This window comes from Cynocephalus volans, chromosome 1 (genome assembly GCF_027409185.1).
Source record: "Cynocephalus volans isolate mCynVol1 chromosome 1, mCynVol1.pri, whole genome shotgun sequence".
NCBI lineage: Eukaryota > Metazoa > Chordata > Mammalia > Dermoptera > Cynocephalidae > Cynocephalus > Cynocephalus volans.
In genome coordinates this window covers 223,335,679-223,354,814 of record NC_084460.1, presented here as the reverse complement: position 1 = coordinate 223,354,814, position 19,136 = coordinate 223,335,679, and the positions used below count along the sequence as shown (strand labels likewise).

The 19,136-nt window shown below is 33.2% G+C and overlaps 1 protein-coding gene and 1 pseudogene across 2 annotated transcripts in view; one reads left to right on the top strand and one right to left on the bottom strand.

The window, feature by feature from the left end:
* GALNT13 (polypeptide N-acetylgalactosaminyltransferase 13) overlaps positions 1-19,136 on the bottom strand; it is a 418,871-nt gene that overhangs the window by 362,207 nt on the left and 37,528 nt on the right. The gene's annotated exons all lie outside the window — the stretch shown is intronic.
* LOC134389063 (histone-lysine N-methyltransferase SUV39H2-like) lies at positions 7,292-8,340 on the top strand (annotated as a pseudogene).

The following is a 19,136-nucleotide window of genomic DNA, read 5'->3' as shown; positions in this document are numbered from 1 at the left end:
AAAGACACCAGAAATATGAAAAATCAAGAAAGTGCATCACCACCAAAGGAAAATAATAACTCTCAAGCTCTAGATCTTATAGAACAGGAAGTCCTTGAAATGACTGACAAGGAATTTAGAGCAACAATTCTAAGGAAACTAAATGAGATACAAGAAAACTCAGTTAGAAAACACAATGAAATGAGAAAAAAATATACAGAATCTGCTGGAGAGGTTGCCGAGAAAAAGGAACTCTCATACACTGTTGGTGGGACTGCAAAACGGTGCAGGCTTTATGGAAAATGGTATGGAGGTTCCTCAAACAATTACAGATAGATCTACCATATGAACCTTCTATTCCACTGCTGGGAATATACGCAGAGGAATGGAAATCATCATGCCGAAGGGATACCTGTACTCCAATGTTTATAGCAGCACTATTTACAATAGCCAAGAGCTGGAACCAGCCAAAATGTCCATCATCAGATGAGTGCATAAGGAAACTGTGGTATATCTACAGAATGGAATTCTACTCTGCTATAAAAAAAATTGAAATACTACTATGTGCAACAACATGGATGGACTTAAATAAAATTACATTAAGTGAAATAAGTCAGGCACAGAAAGAGAAATATCACATGTTCTCACTTATTTGTGGGAGCTAAAAATAAATAAATAAATAAACACAAACAAATAAAGGGTGGATGTGGGAAGAAGACACAACAATCAACAATTCCTTGAACTTGTTAAGACAAGTGAACAGATATGTGGGGGAGCAGAGAGAGGGAGGGGGGAAAGATGAATGGGTAAAGGGTCACAAAAATCAACTGCAATGTACATTGAGAAGTTAAAATTTAAAAAAAATAAATAAATAAAGAGTATATATGGAAATAATTTTTGGCTCCAATGTGTTATACTGCTGGCTCAAAATTGATATCCAGGGTGTAAAAGAGTGAAGAGTACATAATGCTGCTTCTATCAAATAAAAAAAAAAATCAAAAGTATAGAAGTGCGTAAAGAAAATGGTACAGCCACCTCCCAATCCTACACCTAATGCACTTATAAAACCAAATATTAAGAGTTTGGAGAATATTCTTCTAGGCTTTTCCTAAGTATATAAAATACTTTTCAATAAAACAAAGAATATATCTCCTCATACAAAGTCAATCCTAACAAACTGAATCCAAAATACGATATTAACACAATTTGGGAATATCATGCTTAGAAGTGAAAGGAACTATACAAATTACCTGATCAAAAGCTTTCATCTTTCCATTTGAGAGTATCATAATATCCATGGCACAGAGTCTGGGCACAGCTTAGCTATGCTGAAATCAAGGTGTTGGCTAGGTCCTGTTCCTTATTGGAGTTAAGGATTCTCTGGGGAGCTCACATGATTTTTCAGAGATTAAGTTTCTTGCAGTTTGTAAAAATGACGTCCCTGTTTTCTTGTTGGCTGTCAGTCAATGGTTGCTCTCAAAGTCTAGAGGCCCCTCACAGTTCCTTGTCACAGGGCGTTCTCACAACATAGCAGCTTCCTACTACAAGGCCATAAGGAGAATGTCTCTCACTAGGAAGGTCCCAGTCTTTTAAGAGTTTCTGTGATTAAGTCAGGTTCATCCAGAATAATTTCCTTTGTTATTAACTCAAAACCAGCTGATTTGGGGCCTTAGAACATATGCAGAATCCCTTCACCTTACATATAATTGAACATAACACAGTGATGCTATCCCACCACATCCACAGGTCTTCTCACACACAAAATGAAGGGATGACATAAAGAAGTCGGTCATCAGGGAAATCTGCCAGTCACAACCTCCATATCCAAAGCGTGGCCCTTTGGGATATCAACTGAAAGCTTGGATGTTTACCATAGCTCCTCCTTGGTGTGCTCTGAACTCCATAGTCCTGGAAGACGACCAGAAGCTCTGCTTGGCTTCTTAGTCTAGTAACTGTCACTTGCAAGTTGGACATTACCTGGAGGATAAATCTGTGCTGAACGTCAGGCCCATCTCTCTGTGCTTGCCATCTTTCCAGGATCTTGGTCCCTCATGTGCTCCCTACCTTGGTAACTATTTGACTTTTGAACATATATGCTCATTATGTGTGTTTTTAAATTTATTTTCATTTTATTTCATTTTTTACAATATTATCCAGATTTTCTGGTTGTTCTCCTTAAGAATGCTAATATGCAACAATATGATTCACTATTATTGCAACCCAACATGAAGCTTCTGATATCTTATGAGATTTCATTCACAAATGGTTAGCACCAATTTACAAGATCTAACACACCAATAATAAACTAGCAACTGGTACAATTTCAAAGAACGTTCATTTTATTTTAATCAGTAAAAACTGTGATGAATTAATGAAAAATAGATTTTAAAATCCGCTTTTAAATTTAATCATTAATTTAAGTGTAAATTTGATTGATAATACTCCACAACCTCAAAGATATAAAGCAAAAAGAAAAAAAAAAAAAAACCTATATATTTCAGACATGATTTTTAAAAAATTTTCTCCTCAAAATAATCAATAATCCACATTTTTTTATATGTAAGCAATCACTAATAGAAGCAGCTTCCAATGAGCTTTGGTAATTATGAATCTCACAGGATCATGCTAAAGTAAAATTTTTATGGAACAAAAATAGATGTTCAGCATAGTTACCATCAAATTTGCATCCTTAAAGTTTGATTTATCACTAATATTCACACATGTGGAAGATGCTTTTGTGTGCTTAACTAATAAATGTACTCATTTTTCTCAAAGTTTTAAACATTGGGCTAATATCTCTGATTGGTTCTCATTATCCACCCCAGGGCTATTCATAACTGTGGCCCTTGAAAAGGCAGCAGCTGCGATACCTAGGAGTTTATCCAAAATGAAAATTCTAAAGCACCCATTTCCAGACCTACTGAATCAGAATCTCTGAGGGTTATAGCCAGGAATCTATGTTCAAACCATCTCTCCAGGTGATTCTTATGCACAATAAAGTTTGAGACGAATTTACCTAGCTACTCTTTATAGCAGGAGGAGTTTTGATTTTAACCACAAAAGACAAATAGATCAAAGTACATAAATTTTTACCCTTACTTATATTTGTTCTCCTCTGTGAATTAGTCGATAAACTGTCCCATCAAAAAGAAAAGGGATAATAAAATCACTCCATGCTTGGATAAGCCTCTGGAATAAAGGGCAAAGGGCCTACGCCTGAATGTAGATTCAAGTGTTATTTCTCATTTCTGCACTATGGTTTGAGGCCATAAATTCTGCCATAGTGCAGACAACTAAACAATAAATCAAAGGTACTAGCACTTCAGTCTTGCAGATTATGTAGTGAAGAATTTTAAAGCAGCTTTTAACAATATAATAGTGGGCACAAGTTTCCAACATACCAAGAATCACATAGAATGAAAGCATAAAACTGAAAATAAAATTCACAACAAGTAAAAAATGATATAAATCAAACTTCCCAAACTATATGTAGAGGAGTATCTTGCTTGTAATTCCTCTAAAAGATAAGATAATTATTGCTTGTAAATCAGTACCAATATGACTTAGCCACTTCACCAACTATTTTAAATCATGTTCATTATGATATAAAGTTAAAGTTTAATTATTTAATATGACCGAAATAAAACAAAATTTAAAAATATATGTAGTATTTACACAAGTCTAAACCAGAAAATTGCAAAATTAAATATGCACAGAATATGTTTTCCTCCCAATAATGGAATTCTAAAGCAACAGATCATACAAATATTATATTATAATTTACTAAATTTGTTATTCCATTCTTTCTAACTTTAAATGCACCTTTTAATGATTAAATATTTTGCTGAGACTATAAGCAATAAACTAATATATAAATGCTGATATCATTGATGGAAGCTGGCTGTTCAGTTCAGTTGGTTAGAGCATGGTGTTGTAACACCAACATCAATGATTCAGATGCCCTTACCTGCCAGCTGCCAAAAAAAAAAAAAAAAAAAAAAAGCTAATATCACTGATCCACCTGACCCACTGGCATGTTAATTTGTTTGCTTAGCATTGTGTAAAGATTTACTCTCTTTGCAATCACAGATACATATTTGAAAAATAGTGATGCTAAAAAGATTCTCCTTATCATGAAAAATTTTTAATACCCCCACCACCTCAATGACCAGACCTAATTGAGAGATGGCAGACCAGTTTTTGTAACACTGGTGCCATCAGAAGTAAGCATTCATCTATGGTACCACTGAGCTAGTTGCAAATAAAGTCATTGAGAGATTAATCCACAATAAGGAATTAAGAAAGGCTGGCACATATTTATTTGAAGTTCCATGTCTGTCAGAAACAAATCTCTCTGAATCTATTGCATTTAGTGCCATCTTATGAAGTCAGGTCCATAATGAATAGTTTAGTATTGAAAGGGAATTGAATACTTTATTTGGATACTCTATAGCAAAGTAATAACAATGTGGAATAATCCTATGTGGAAAAATTAAAGGTAGATAACAAGACTGAAAGAAAATTAAAATGTCAGTAATAAAAAGCTAAAAATATTTCTAAGTTGTCTCTAACCTCCTGAGAGAAACAGCAATGTCTTATTCTTATTAATTTATATATAATCTTTCTTTGGTTCCAGAATGAATATGCAGTGGTATTTATTTGTATATATGACACAGCACTGAATTTAGAAGAGCAAACATAAAACAAAATAAAATATGTTTTAATTAAAATCAGTTGAGAGCTTAAAATTTTTTATTAAATAAGCAAATCAAAGGTGTTGAGTTATGCATTTTAACCAAGTTACCAATATGTGAGTTTTAAAATTATTAAATATATAAAAAAACTGAAAAATAGAAAAATTTTTATATAGATATACAAACGTTTTTAACTAATCTATTTAAAAGTTGATCAACAATTTTTGTATATGCAAATAATTCAAAAGTGCCCATGTTAACATAAGGTATATAAATGACAAAATTTTCTATGTTATTTAGAAATATATAGGCTCAATCCACTTTATTTTCTTACTTTTCATAAAAATGTGTGTAAGCCCCTGTGCAACACATGATTACACTTTAATTACTACAAATAAAGGAAAATTTTTCTTATGATTTAACTCATATGCATTTTCAACAAAACTCTTCTTTATTTTCTTAGTAGAATTATAAAATTAATTAAAGTATAATGATGGTTGCACAGGGGGCTTATACAAATTTTTTTTGAAAAATAAGAAAATAAAAATCATTACCACCAAATTTTTGCATCCTTGTGGCATATCATCTAATATGTCAGTAGAATTTAATCATATTAATAGTGACTTCTACAATGAATATTGGAAGAAATCATTTTTTAATTTTACTAATATAACTGTTATGATCAAACCAGTATATTAAATAATGCTATTACTTTATTCTGTTTTATTTAGTGAATTTACAATCACTTCTTATTTTTACACATCTATTCAGAGTAAACTAGGTGTTTAATTCATAGCAAACATCTATAGTTGCTAAATATACCAAATTAAAATATCCAAGAGTGTTGACACTTTGTTGTTTGAATAATTTAGATAATTTTCCTGTCCTTATAAATTGACTTCACTTAATTGGCAAGAATATAAAATGTATTAGCCATAATATATCACTGTCTGAATTTTTCTTTTTTCTTATTTTTCCTGGCAACTGGCTGGTAATGGCATCTGAACCTTGATCTTGTTGTTATAACACCATTATGTACCAACTGAGCTAACCAGCCAACCCTAAATTTCTTAATATAACTTGATAAAGGAGAGCTTGCTCAGACTGTATTATGTCTGATTTCACAGTATATTTTATAATAATGCAAACATTTGTAAGGTTTTAAAGTTTTAATGATGGAATAAAATTGAATATTAGGAAAAGATATAAGATGTGGAAGAAAAACAATCATGAAAATTAGTTTATTTCTACAGTCCTCAAGGAAAATAATTAATTTCCCTAATAGGCATGGGTGACGAGACAGCACTTAAAGCACATCAACTTTCTCACTGTTAGTGCTACCATGAGTTTTCTACTTTTTGTTCCATTATCTTTTCTAAAAAAAAAAAAAAAAAAGAAATATATATATATATATATATAAAGTACTGTATTGTTTTCACAGACTAAAATGATAACCCATGACAATATATGACAAATATACTTCGTTGTTTAGAAAAGTTACTAGGGAGGGAGACATTTGTTCCAGAACCACCTACCATCATTATTAGAGAAACAATTCTGTCAATCTAGGAGCCCAGAAACAAGTTATACAATCAGATCATTCAATGTTCTGTTTGAACTCAACTTTGTCCATACATGTATTTTTCAATGAATTTTATGTAAAATGAATAATTTCAAATTAAATTACTGGGTCCTATTCCATTTTAGTTACAGATATGTTCCACAGACTAAAATATGTTCCAACATGCATTTTTGAATAGCACTAAACATTTCCTGACACTCACTTATTTTATTTTCATTCAGTTCGTGCCTGAACTTTTCCCTTAGAAATGAGTAAAATGAACAAGTGTATATTATCTCAGCACAATAACTATAAACATGCATATGAGATATTAAAGTACACTATTATTAATTACCATTTCATTTCTAGTTCTTTTATTTCACAATAGTCAAATACTTAAACACAGTGGTAGCTATTTCTTTATTTATTTTGAGGAACTTATTGATTGGAAGCATAGCACAAACATATAGCAATGATAATTCACTCACGTATCAAACTCCAGGACAAAATAATCAGATATTATCCCTCTGAAAGGTTTAGTTCCCCCCCAAAAGCTAACAATTATCAGATTAATATACCATCTATATGATTTAATTCTCCCATTATTAAACACACTGTTGACAACATCAACCTTCCACAGAGTTTATTTCTATCTTTGGCAAAAAGTACGAGTTTGTCCCTAGTAAAGTAGGAGTGTTTGATGACCTTCAGCACACTAATCCAAAATAACAGCCCAATAACATTGGTAATATTTTTCCCCCCTTTAAGGAAGTGAAACTAGAAATCTAGAAATTAAATAATTTCTTAAGGGCAGCACAGCTAAGAATGGCAGAATTTAGAAATATTGCAGATCAAGTACATCCCTTCAAAAAACTGTACAATACTGTCTTCGTTTAACACACTATAGTATAATTATTTGTTTACAGGTCTATATCCACCACTAGTTTATAAGTCCCTCAATAGCGTTAACTACTCCAAATTCATTTTTTTCTTTAAAAGTGGTCAAACAGGGAATGAAAGCTCCTCGAGATGGCGGTGGCCGAGGAGCAAGGAGGATATGGAATATTACCTTGTAAAATGGAAAGGATGGCCAGATTCTACAAATACTTGGGAACCTTTGCAAAATCTCAAGTGCCCCATGTTGGTTCAGCAATCCTCTAATGATAAGCATAATTATTTATCTCACGTAAAGAGAGGCAAAGCAATAACTCCAAAAAATAATAACAAAGCTTTGAAACCTGCCCTTGCTGAGTACATTGTAAAGAAAGGTAAACGAAGGATAGCTCTACAGAGATGGCAGGATGAACTCAACAGAAGAAAGAATCATAAATGAATGATATTTGTTGAAAACACTGTTGACTTAGAGGGCCCACCTTCAGACTTCTTCTACATTAATGCATACAAACCAACTCCTGGAATCAGCTTAGTAAATGAAGCTACCTTTGGTTGTTCCTGCACAGATTGCATCTTTGAGAAATGTTGACCTGCTGAAGCTGGAGTTCTTTTGGCTTATAATAAACACCAACAAATTAAAATCTCACCTGGTACCCCCATCTATGAATGCAACTCAAGGTGTCAATGTGGACCTGATTGTCCTAATAGGATTGTACAAAAAGGTACACAATATTCACTTTGCACCTTTTGAACTAGCAATGGCTGTGGCTGGGGTGTAAAAACCCTTGTGAAGATTAAAAGAATGAGTTTTGTCATGGAATATGTTGGAGAAGTAATCACAAGTGAAGAAGATGATAGGGGCAGTTATATGACAACAACGGCATCACGTATCTCTTTGATCTGGACTATGAATCTGATGAATTCACGGTGGATGCAGCTCAACATGGAAATGTGTCTCATTTTGTGAGTCACAGTTGTGACCCAAATCTTCAACTGTTCAATGTTTTCATTGATAACCTTGATACTCATCTTCCCAGAAGAGGGTTATTTTCCACGAGAACCATAAATCCTAGAGAAGAGCTGACCTTTGATTATCAAATGAAAGGTTCTGGAGATATATCTTCAGATTCTATTGACCATAGCCTAAACAAAAAGAGGGTGAGAACTGTATGCAAATGTGGAGCTGTGACTTGCAGAGGTTACCTCAACTGAATTTTTGGAAAATAGAGCTGATGATAATTGTAGTTTTGTTTTTTTCTAATTGTTAAAATTTTTTAAAAATAAGTATTTGGGACTCACTTTTGTATTATGAAGAGTATACCTAAGTTAATTTCCAGTTCATGCTTCAAGACATTTGCCAAATGCATTACTGATGCTTCTGAAGAGGGACACAGGGTCACATAGACTGATGTGATTATGTGTATTTAGTGATCAGACACCAAACATGGAAGGTGAACTAATTACCCATCAGCATATGCATACTTAAGAAATTTATGTGAATAGAGAAATGCCTCCTTCAGTGTTTGAACAGTGTTAACTGCTAACATAACAGTTGCTGGAATCAAACATTCAACTTGCCATACAAGTTGAATTTGGAGAAATAATTCAATTTGGACAAATATGCAAGTTCTATTTTTGTTAATCAATGGAATAGAATAGAGAATTCAGAAATCAACCCAAACACCTACAGCCATCTGATCTCTGACAAAGGCACCAAGCCTATAACACTGGGGAAGAGAATGCCTCTTCAGCAAATGGTGCTGGAATAACTGGATATCCATAAGCAGGAGAATGAAACTAGACCCATACCTCTCACCATATACTAAAATCAACTCAAAATGGTATAAAGAATTAAATATAAACCCTGAAACAATAAAACTTCTTAAAGAAAACTTAGGAGAAACACTTCAGGAAGTAGGAATGGACACAGACTTCATGAATACGACCCCAAAAGCATGGGCAACCAAAGGAAAAATAAACAAATGGGATTATATCAAACTAAAAAGCTTCTGCACAGCAAAAGAAACAATTAACAGAGTTAAAAGACAACCAACAGAGTGGGAGAAAATATTTGCAAAATATACATCTGACAAAGGATTAATATCCAGAATATACAAGGAACTCAAACAACTTTACAAGAAAAAAACAAGCAACCCAATTAAAAAATGGGCAAAAGAGCTAAGTAGGCATTTCTCTAAGGAAGATATACAAATGGCCAACAGACATATGAAAAAATTGCTCAAAATCACTCAGCATCCGGGAAATGCAAATCAAAACTACGCTGAGATACCATCTCACCCCAGTTAGGATGGCTAAAATCCAAAAGACTCTGAACGATAAATGCTGGCGAGATTGCGGAGAAAAAGGAACTCTCATACATTGTTGGTGGGACTGCAAAATGGTTCAGCCTCTATGGAAAATGGTATGGAGGTTCCTCGAACAATTGCAGATAGATCTGCCATATGACCCAGCTATCCCACTGCTGGGAATATACCCAGAGGAATGGAAATCATCAAGTCGAAGGTATACCTGTTCCCCAATGTTCATCGCAGCACTCTTTACAATAGCCAAGAGTTGGAACCAGCCCAAATGTCCATCATCGGATGAGTGGATATGGAATATGTGGTACATCTACACAATGGAATACTACTCAGCTATAAAAGTGAATGAAATACTGCCATTTGCAACAACATGGATGGACCTTGAGAGAATTATATTAAGTGAAACGAGTCAGGCACAGAAAGAGAAATACCACATGTTCTCACTTATTGGTGGGAGCTAAAAATTAATATATAAATTCACACACACACATACACACACACACACACACACACACACACACACACAAAACCGGGGGGGGGGGAAGAAGACATAACAACTACAATTCCTTGAAGTTGACACGACAAGCATACAGAAAGGACATTGTCGGGACGGAGGGGGGAGAGGGAGGAGGGCGGGAGGTATCGGTAATGGGCCACGATAATCAACCACATTGTATATCGATAAAATAAAATTAAGAAAAAAAAATGTTGCGATAATAGCTATCACCGTTTGTACACTAATTTTCTAAAATATTAGTCTGAACTTGTTAAAAGTGGCAGAAACATTTTTAGTTCTGCTTTGTAGGCTGTGTAGCTAGGAAACTACATGTTAGATTATTTAGATTTGTTTCTAGCAGTGTTTGGGGATACCTATCATGCCATATTCTCAAACCTACTCTTTTTTTATATTTTCCAAAGTAACAGAGCACCACTAAATGTAATTAATGTCATATCAGACTCTGAAACATATTTTTAAGATATAATTAAGTGAGCCTAATTCCCTTGTAACAAGGATTTCTAAAATTTATCATCCTCCAATGATTCATTTCCATTTTTACATTAAATGTGGAAAGACTTTATTCTAAGAAACTGAAAGTACATATTAGTTACTCATTTATCTATTTATTACAAGTATACCTTATACCACAGAGATTTAAGTTTCTAACATTGGGGATCCACATAATTAAGTGTGGAAAAGTTTTCTAAATAGAAATTATGATACAAAGAACACACTGTTGTTAAATATATCTTCTCTCTTGCTCTTCTGTGACAACTGCCACCTTTCTTACACCTTTTTTTCTTCTTTCTTAAATGATAGCTACCTTCCTTAGGATGCCAGCTTGTGTGATCTTCAGCAAGCTATTTAATCTCTCTGTGCCTTAGTTTTTTTTGTTGTTTTTTTGGTTTTTTTTACATCTGACAAAAAAGAATAACAAAAGCTCTCACCTACAGAAATGTTCATAGGAAGCCTTCAATGAGTTATAGTTATTATGTTAATATTATGCCTCCTCTGGATCAAGAAAGATTAATCTCTGATATGTTGTTCTATTTCAACCAGCATATTTCCATATATTGTTGATCCTTTCTTCTTTTGTTTTATTTCTGTACGTAAATACTATCTTTTTCATATTGGAGCTAATTCCATTGTCTTCTGACAAATTTATTTACCTCTAGACTCTACTTTGTCCAAAACACCATGTATTCTGAGATCATACGAACATGCCTAAAAACATCACTTCAGTCAACATCTTTCACTTTCTAAAACTTCCAACTAGATTCTTAAGACATATGAGGGCAGGGAAAGTGTTTTGCACCTTTTACTGCTGCAGTATTTTGCAGTATGCATAGATATAGTAAATGCTCAACAAAGAGTTTCCTGCAATATTCACTTTCTCCCTGAAATTGCCCTGTGCTTTGCTACATTCATATACCTTTCTTCACATAATTCACCTTGCCAAAAATACCATTCCACATCTTTGCAGATATCTGAATTCTATCCATGTTATATTCAAAGAGAAGGAAGTCTTCTTCACTTCATCTCCATGTTTCCTCACACTCTACCCCAAAGGAGAAAAATTAAATTGGTTGGGTATTATCACAATAATTGGACTATAGATTTAATGATCAGTGCTTATAGGAGGGAATATAAATAATCAGGCAAAGACTAAGCACTCTCTACTCTCTATTTCCTTCTTTCTGACCTGAAAGAATGTGATGTGGCCTTTTCAAACAATAGAAAGGTATTATTTGAGACTTGGATTTATATTTAGACTTTAAAATACAAAATGCACACCTATCACTGTATATTCATTCTAGACTACTAAGGCCAAAAAAATCAGTTAATGGATTTTTCAGCAGAGCAAAATCTAGCTTCATAATATCTTACTTTATTCTTTTTTTTTTAATCATTATGCATTAATTTCTTAGAAACTTCCCAGGAAAGTTTAATTAGGAGAAGATTCAGGCTTTCCAAATGTACTGGCCAAAATATTTTAACAATATGTCATTTTTATTCCTTAAATGAACCTCCATGTATTATTGCAAGCATGTGGCATGGACAGGATTAAACAAATTTGATAGAAATTACCCCACTTTTAAGGTTTAATTTAAATGGCTCTGAAAGAGAGAAGGGATTATCCCTTTTTTCCACCATTCCTGGCATTACTGTTTATTTGACTCTATATTTTCCTGATTTATACATAAATCATACTTTTCACTTCAACTAGTCTCCTGAGTTCAATTTTAAAAATTAATAAATAAATAATCCAAAGACTTAAAAAACTGTAGCTTTTACTTTATTTCCTCACCATCCTCTTAAAATTTGCTCAAGGGCTGGGGTGGACTCATGTACTCAGGAGGGCCATCAATGCTCTTGCTTCCCACAACCACATGACCTCAGCTACTTAGACATCACTGCCAGTGCTTTATTCCAACATTGCCGATATTTTTAAATTCCTGGTCCATGATCAACTTAGGTGTCCATCAGTGGGTAAATGGATAAGCCAAATGTGGTATATATACCCACTAAAATAATAGTCAGCCTTAAAAAAAGAAGAAAATGCTGCCATTTTTGATAACATGAGTGCACCTGGAGGACATTATGAAATGAAATAAGCCAGGCACAGAAAGACAAATGCTATATAATCTCATCTATATGTCGAGTCTAAAAAAGTTGAATTCATAGATGTAGAGAGTAGAATGATGGTTACCAGGGGCTGGGCAGGAGGAGGAGGGCAGGGGGTAATACAGGAGAGCAGCTGATGGGCAAAGGGTACGGTTTCAGATAGATGGGAGGAATTAATTTTGAGATCTATTGCATAGCGATGTGACAATAGTCAATAATAATGTATTCTATATTTTAAAATAAATCTCAAATGTCTCATCTAATTGGCTTGATTTACTCATTTCACATTGCATACACACATACACACACATATAGATCAAAACATCACACTGTACTCCATAAATATATACAATTATAATTTGCCAATTAAAAATAATGTTAACTTAAAATATGTTTTAAAAATCCTGATTCTTTGTGCTCCCCCTTGCTCCCGCCATGTCCTTAAGAAGCTTAATGCTCACTGTAGAGATTGCCTTAGAGCCCACAATATTTCAACTCTTTTTAATTTAAATTAATACTGTTGCAAAGGTTGCAGTGGGGTTTGTCAAAAAACTAAATGAATGATCCCATTACATCTTTCTCTGCAAACAATGTATTTCCACTGCCTTGAAGTCAGTTATGTCCAATTTCAGGGTGGATTCCTACTTAGTACCATGCCCAGAAAGTTAAGGGGTAGATTCTATTCCTATTATTGTCTATAAGGTCAAATCTTTGAGGTCATCTCTCAGCACCTTGTTTTTCAATATAATTCCTCCGAAGACAACTTCTACTAATATAATCCCTAGCTTCCTCCTCTGGCATGAGTTAACATTTCCAAATTCCTCACAATAAACACAAGAGTAGGATCTACTATAGGACCATCTAAACATGTGCATATAGAATTAATCTCTCGAATTAAAGTGAAATCTTTCAACACCAGGATTGTCTCTAGTAATATTTATCCTCTTTCATGACCAGATAGGTACCTTCTTCTTCCCTACTATTTGTCTTATATTCAAGGCACAGGCAGTAAATGTCCTCTCCCTTAAGCCCAGACTAATTTTTCAATCACTTATCTAACAACTCCACATAGATGAATTATGAGCCTCTCAAATGTAATAGATAAAACCGAATTCTAGTTTTACAAGAAGTCTCTCTCCCTCTCTCCTTTTACTTCTGGCCAATTCCTCTCCCCACAGGCTTGCCAGATTTTATTTAAATGACATCAGCATTTATACATTTGCTTGGGCCAGAGATCTGGCTCTCATCCTGATTCATCCCACTCCTTCATCCTTCAGATCCCATCTATTACAAAGACATGTTCATCCTGTGTATGAATCTCAACTCCATGCATTTCTCTCCATCTTCTTCTCCTAAGTTCAAACTATCTTCCTCTCTTCCATTGGACTATTGTAATATCATACATAATGTTCCTCATGCTTCTCCTGTTATTGATCTCCAAACTAATTGCCAAACAATATCTGGAATGAGATTTTTTTTAATGCATATCTAACTATGTAATTTCCTCTCATCCCCTTCCTCTGCTGTTAATATTCATCAATGGCTTCCCACTTCAGATGAAATCTAAAGTGTAACCAGGACCTAGACAACTCTGTATGAGCTTTTCATAATTCTCTCTCATAATTCTCCCCCTCATACACTTTACTACACCAATATGGTTCAATTCCTTGGGCATTCTGAGCTCTTTAAGAGGCTTTACATAAACAGAGGGTGTTTTGCTTGTTAAAACACTAGTAGAGAATACGGTCTCCCAATATGACATGAAAATCTAGTCACATTGATTGGGATAAACCTGGGCTAAAAAGAATTGCATCAGGAGATTGATTAAAAAATAAATGCTCAAAGCAACTTTACAATTGTGAATGCCCATAAATTCAAATTAGGAAACTACTGCCGAGAGCACATCTCCAGATTAGTGATTTTCAAATATGTGACTACCAAATCCCAATGTTCATATCATTGATATTTATTATATAGTAAACTTACTGTTGAAATCTTAGTATTTATTGATTACTATACAGATGGTCTTCATCTTAAAATGGGGTTACATTGCAAGAAACCCATAGAAATTTGAAAATATTAAAAGTCAAAAATGCATTTAATACACCTAACTTACTGAACATGATAACTTAACCTAGCCTACCTTAAATGTGCTCAGCACTTCTACTTATGTTAGTCTACAGCTGGGCAAAATCATCTAACACAAAGCCTATTTTGTAACAAAGTGCCGAATAGCTCATGTTAATATACTGAAGGCTGTACTGAAAGTGAAAAACAGAATGGTTGTATGAGTAGTTGAAGTACAGTTTCTACTGAATGCATATTGTTTCCGCCAAAAATTATAGTAAGTTGGGGATAGTCTATATATAATATATAATTAACACTAAAACATCTCATTTGGAACAGAGCCAGTCTTTCTTTTTGGTTTTAAATAAACTATATATATGCACACACAAATATGTGTATATATATATATAAACTATATATACATATATAAATTATATATAGTATAAAATAGTTTTCCTCTGATTTGGAAGTCCAAAGTCAAAGAGAAAGTATTGCAATTCCTAAGTGAAATTCTTCTAGAATAAACCACCTCTATGTTAATTCATGTAGCATTTGATATTTTGAAGCCAACTCTTTACTATATAAAGCAAACATAAAGTAATGATTTGGAAAGGAAGCAAAGACACACAGATACAGTTGTCTTTTTACTTCCAGATTCAAATAGGTGGCTGCCCAATGTTTCTGTACCTCATCTCACTGGTAATGCTATCTAGCAATTCCAGGTGGCTTGTAGATAATGCCTATAAATCTGGCCAAGAGCCAGTTTCAGAACAACCACAAAAGTGCAAAAGTGCTCTGATCTGGACAACCATGTTGAAATCATGTAACAGCTTACACCAAGGAAACTAAATATAGCCAAAGATTTCCAATAAAAATGCAGAATTGTAAACCATCACCAAATTCAGCTTCCTATTGAATAGCATTTTAATAAAAAATGAAACAAGAAAATGAACCAGCAAATAGGCCTCAGAGTCTTCCGGGAGACATTCAGGCAGGACACGATTTCATTTGATGTCAAGCAGTGATTGAGGTAAACTGTTCATGTTCTATAGTTTGCTGAGATAGGTAAGAAGCAAGTCCCTTTGTGTTAAGCTGATGTATTCCACTAAAACTGCTGAAATTAAAATGGCATAAGCAAAAGTTAATTGTTTTTCCTAGAATTTGTTTAAATTTTTGTATATTGTCCTTCAATATTAAGTAACAATGAAATCCTGTCATTCGCAGCAACATGGATGAGCTTGGAGAAAATTATTTTAAGTGAAATAAGCCAGGCATTGAAAGAGAAATACCACATGTCCTCACTTGTAAGTGAAAACTAAAAACAAATAAAAAAGAAAGAAAGAAAGAAAGAAAGAAAGAAAGAAAGAAAGAAAGAAAGAAAGAAAGAAAGAAAGAAAGAAAGAAAGAAAGAAAGAAAGAAAGAAAATCATAATAATATGTTGAACTTTTAGAAGGAGAAAACAGAATTGTGGTTACTAGAGGTGGGAAAGGGAGAGAGGGAGGGGGGCTTGAAATTGGTTAATTGGCACAAAGAATGATTACATTTTGTAATGAAGAATATGCTAATTATCCTGATTTGATCACAGCATATTGTACACAGGCACTGATGTTCAACTCTATACCACACACGTGTATAATCAATTACATTTCAATAAAAAAAAATTTAGTAGCTATTATGCTAGGTATTGTGTTTGGTTGTTGCAAATACAGCAAATGAGATGAAAATCTACTCTCTCTAGGACTTCACAGTCCATTGGAAAGGAATTCATAAATAAATTATGGAAGTCTGATGTAAAAGAGGAATACCAAGTAAACAGGGAGGAAATTCTTCACACAGCTCAACTGTAGAAAAAGTACGTTTACGTATTGGGTTGAGGACAGGAGTCTGGTCAGGATGCTGCCAAAAGGACTTCAAGAAATATTGACTCTTGGATTCACTTTGGGAAAACGAGGAGTTAAGCAGGAAGTAAGGGGTCTTTTCTTAGGACAGTCATGCTCTCAGCTGAGAATGACAAATAATGAGCATATTTAGTTATCTAAGAATGGGCATTTGGTAAGTCAAGAATAGTTAATATTAAGCAATAATAAAAATAAGAGATAGTGTCCACTAAGAGTTTACTTTCTTCTTTTAAGTGTTATGTAGATAACTGCATTTAATCCTATGAGATAGATGCAATTGTTTTCCCATTTTTCAGATAAAAGGCCCAAAGGCACTGAATAGTTAAGTAACTTTGTCAAGTTAAAACACCAATGACAGAATATGATCCTAAATAGTCATTTAAAAATTTATGCATATTCTATTACAGAAGTCCTTGTAGAGATAAAACATAATAAAAGAAATAAACAGTGAACAGAGTAACAATTAACAGCACACTTGATACTGGAGAAGGTAAGATCAGTGAACATGATAGTGATGAAAACTATCCAAAATGAAACAAAGAGAGAGAAAAAAATAGTGAATAGAAGCATCATTGACATGTAGAACAATAAACTATAATTTAAAAAAAAAAAAAAGCAGATCAGTGATTTCCAGAGGATGGAGTGAAGGGAAGGGATCATGTTGGTTACACAACTGTATACATTTGTCAAATGCATCATAATGAGCACTTAAAATTGGTTAATGTTGTTTATAAATTATACTTCAATAAAGCTGATTTAGGGAAAAAACTAAACCAAGCTCACTATTAGGCTTTTAAAAAGATGGTGATATAACTCATGGAAATCGAAGAGTTGAAATGTATGTAATTCAAATAATAACATTTAAATAATACTAAAGGTAATGGAAATGTTGTTTCTGTAAAATTCACTATTAGGATATATTTGAATGTTAACTTCTCTAGGTATATTTATTTATTTATTTATTTTTATTTATTTATTTTTTTGACCGGTAAGTGGATCGCAGCCTTTGGCACGGTGTGGTCCATACCACGCTCAGCCAGTGAGCGCACTGGCCACCCCTATATAGGATCTGAACCCACGGCCTCGGCCCTACTAGTGCTGCACTCTCCCAAGTGAGCCACAGGGCCGGCCCTCTCTAGGTATATTTAATATACCATAGTCTTCTCAAGCTAGTATATATAGCAATATTCATTACATAGCTCCAAATATACTTCCAAGTATCTAGCACAAGACCACACACATAATGATGTTTTATATATGTTAACTATTGCCAATGATCTAAATAGTCAATTATAAAGATAATTTAAGATTCCAATAAACTCAGCCTCTAATTTTTTTTATTTTAAATTCTACATAAATCCAAAGCCACAATAATTCAAACATTATATACTATTAAAAAACATCTGTGACCACAATACAGTTTAAGAATTAGGTATTTCATTAACTTTTAAAGCTGTAGCTCCTATAAATCAAAAAAAAAAAAAAAAAATAGCATTCACTGGATTTCCTTTGAATAAAGGGAATAAAAACATTAAAATTAAGGATGACAGGTAAAATATAGTAGATCTTTCCTTAAGTTAACCAATAAAATTGGTGCATTTCTGTGATATCACTAAACATTTACCTGTCTTACTCTCACATTATCTTTCTTTTTCTTTAGAAAGAAGCACATTTTCTCTAAAAGGAACAAAATAAGAGACACCTTTCTTGAAAATGCCAGTATGGCACAATACAAAGGGCACAGAATAAAATATGTTCATTTCATTCAGACCAGTACACACTGCCACATGTTAACGGGTATTAAAAATTAAAATAGAATGCCAAGGACATAAAAGGTTGCGATGAAATACATTACACTAAAATTCTTTCTTCAAACTTTATTATGCAAATGAAATCTCATGTTATTTTGTCATACGTGGAAATCAGGGTTTGAGAGAATGTTTACAGCTTAAATCTTTCATTACTGTGAACATAAACCATCTACTTAACACTTTAGTGTATGCTACAGACTGACTTTATCAGATAACCCCAACCAATCCAAAAATTAAAGGGAGGAAGAAGAGGAAAGGGAATTAAATTACATTATTTTAAAAGCACAATCTAAGTCACAGTTTCCAATACTTATAGAATTTATAAATAAATATAAATATAAACCCGATCAACATTTATCTTAACTTTTAGGTAGAAATTATTGAGGTATCTTTTCAAAAGAAAAATAAAAAACCAAAACTATTCGGAGGTAATAATATTATAATACCATAAATAATTATATTTTTCTAAACTACTGTAATAGCCTGCATCAGATTTCTTTGGAAATTCTATCTTAGCCCAGAATTGATAAAGATTAAAATAACATTTGTATCTACAGAAAAAGTTTAGTAAAAATTGAAGAAACTATAGCAAATTTCACTATTGCTACTGATACCAAATTTCACTGTCTATGTAAGAGAGAATTAGTTTATAAACAGAATAAACTCACTTTAAGATTGCTTTTTATGTTTCTGACAGATTAACTTTATAAAATATACCTTACTATCTTTTTACTTCCAGATAGAAACAGTTCTCTTCAATAAATTCAGAAAATCCAGTTTTGTTTT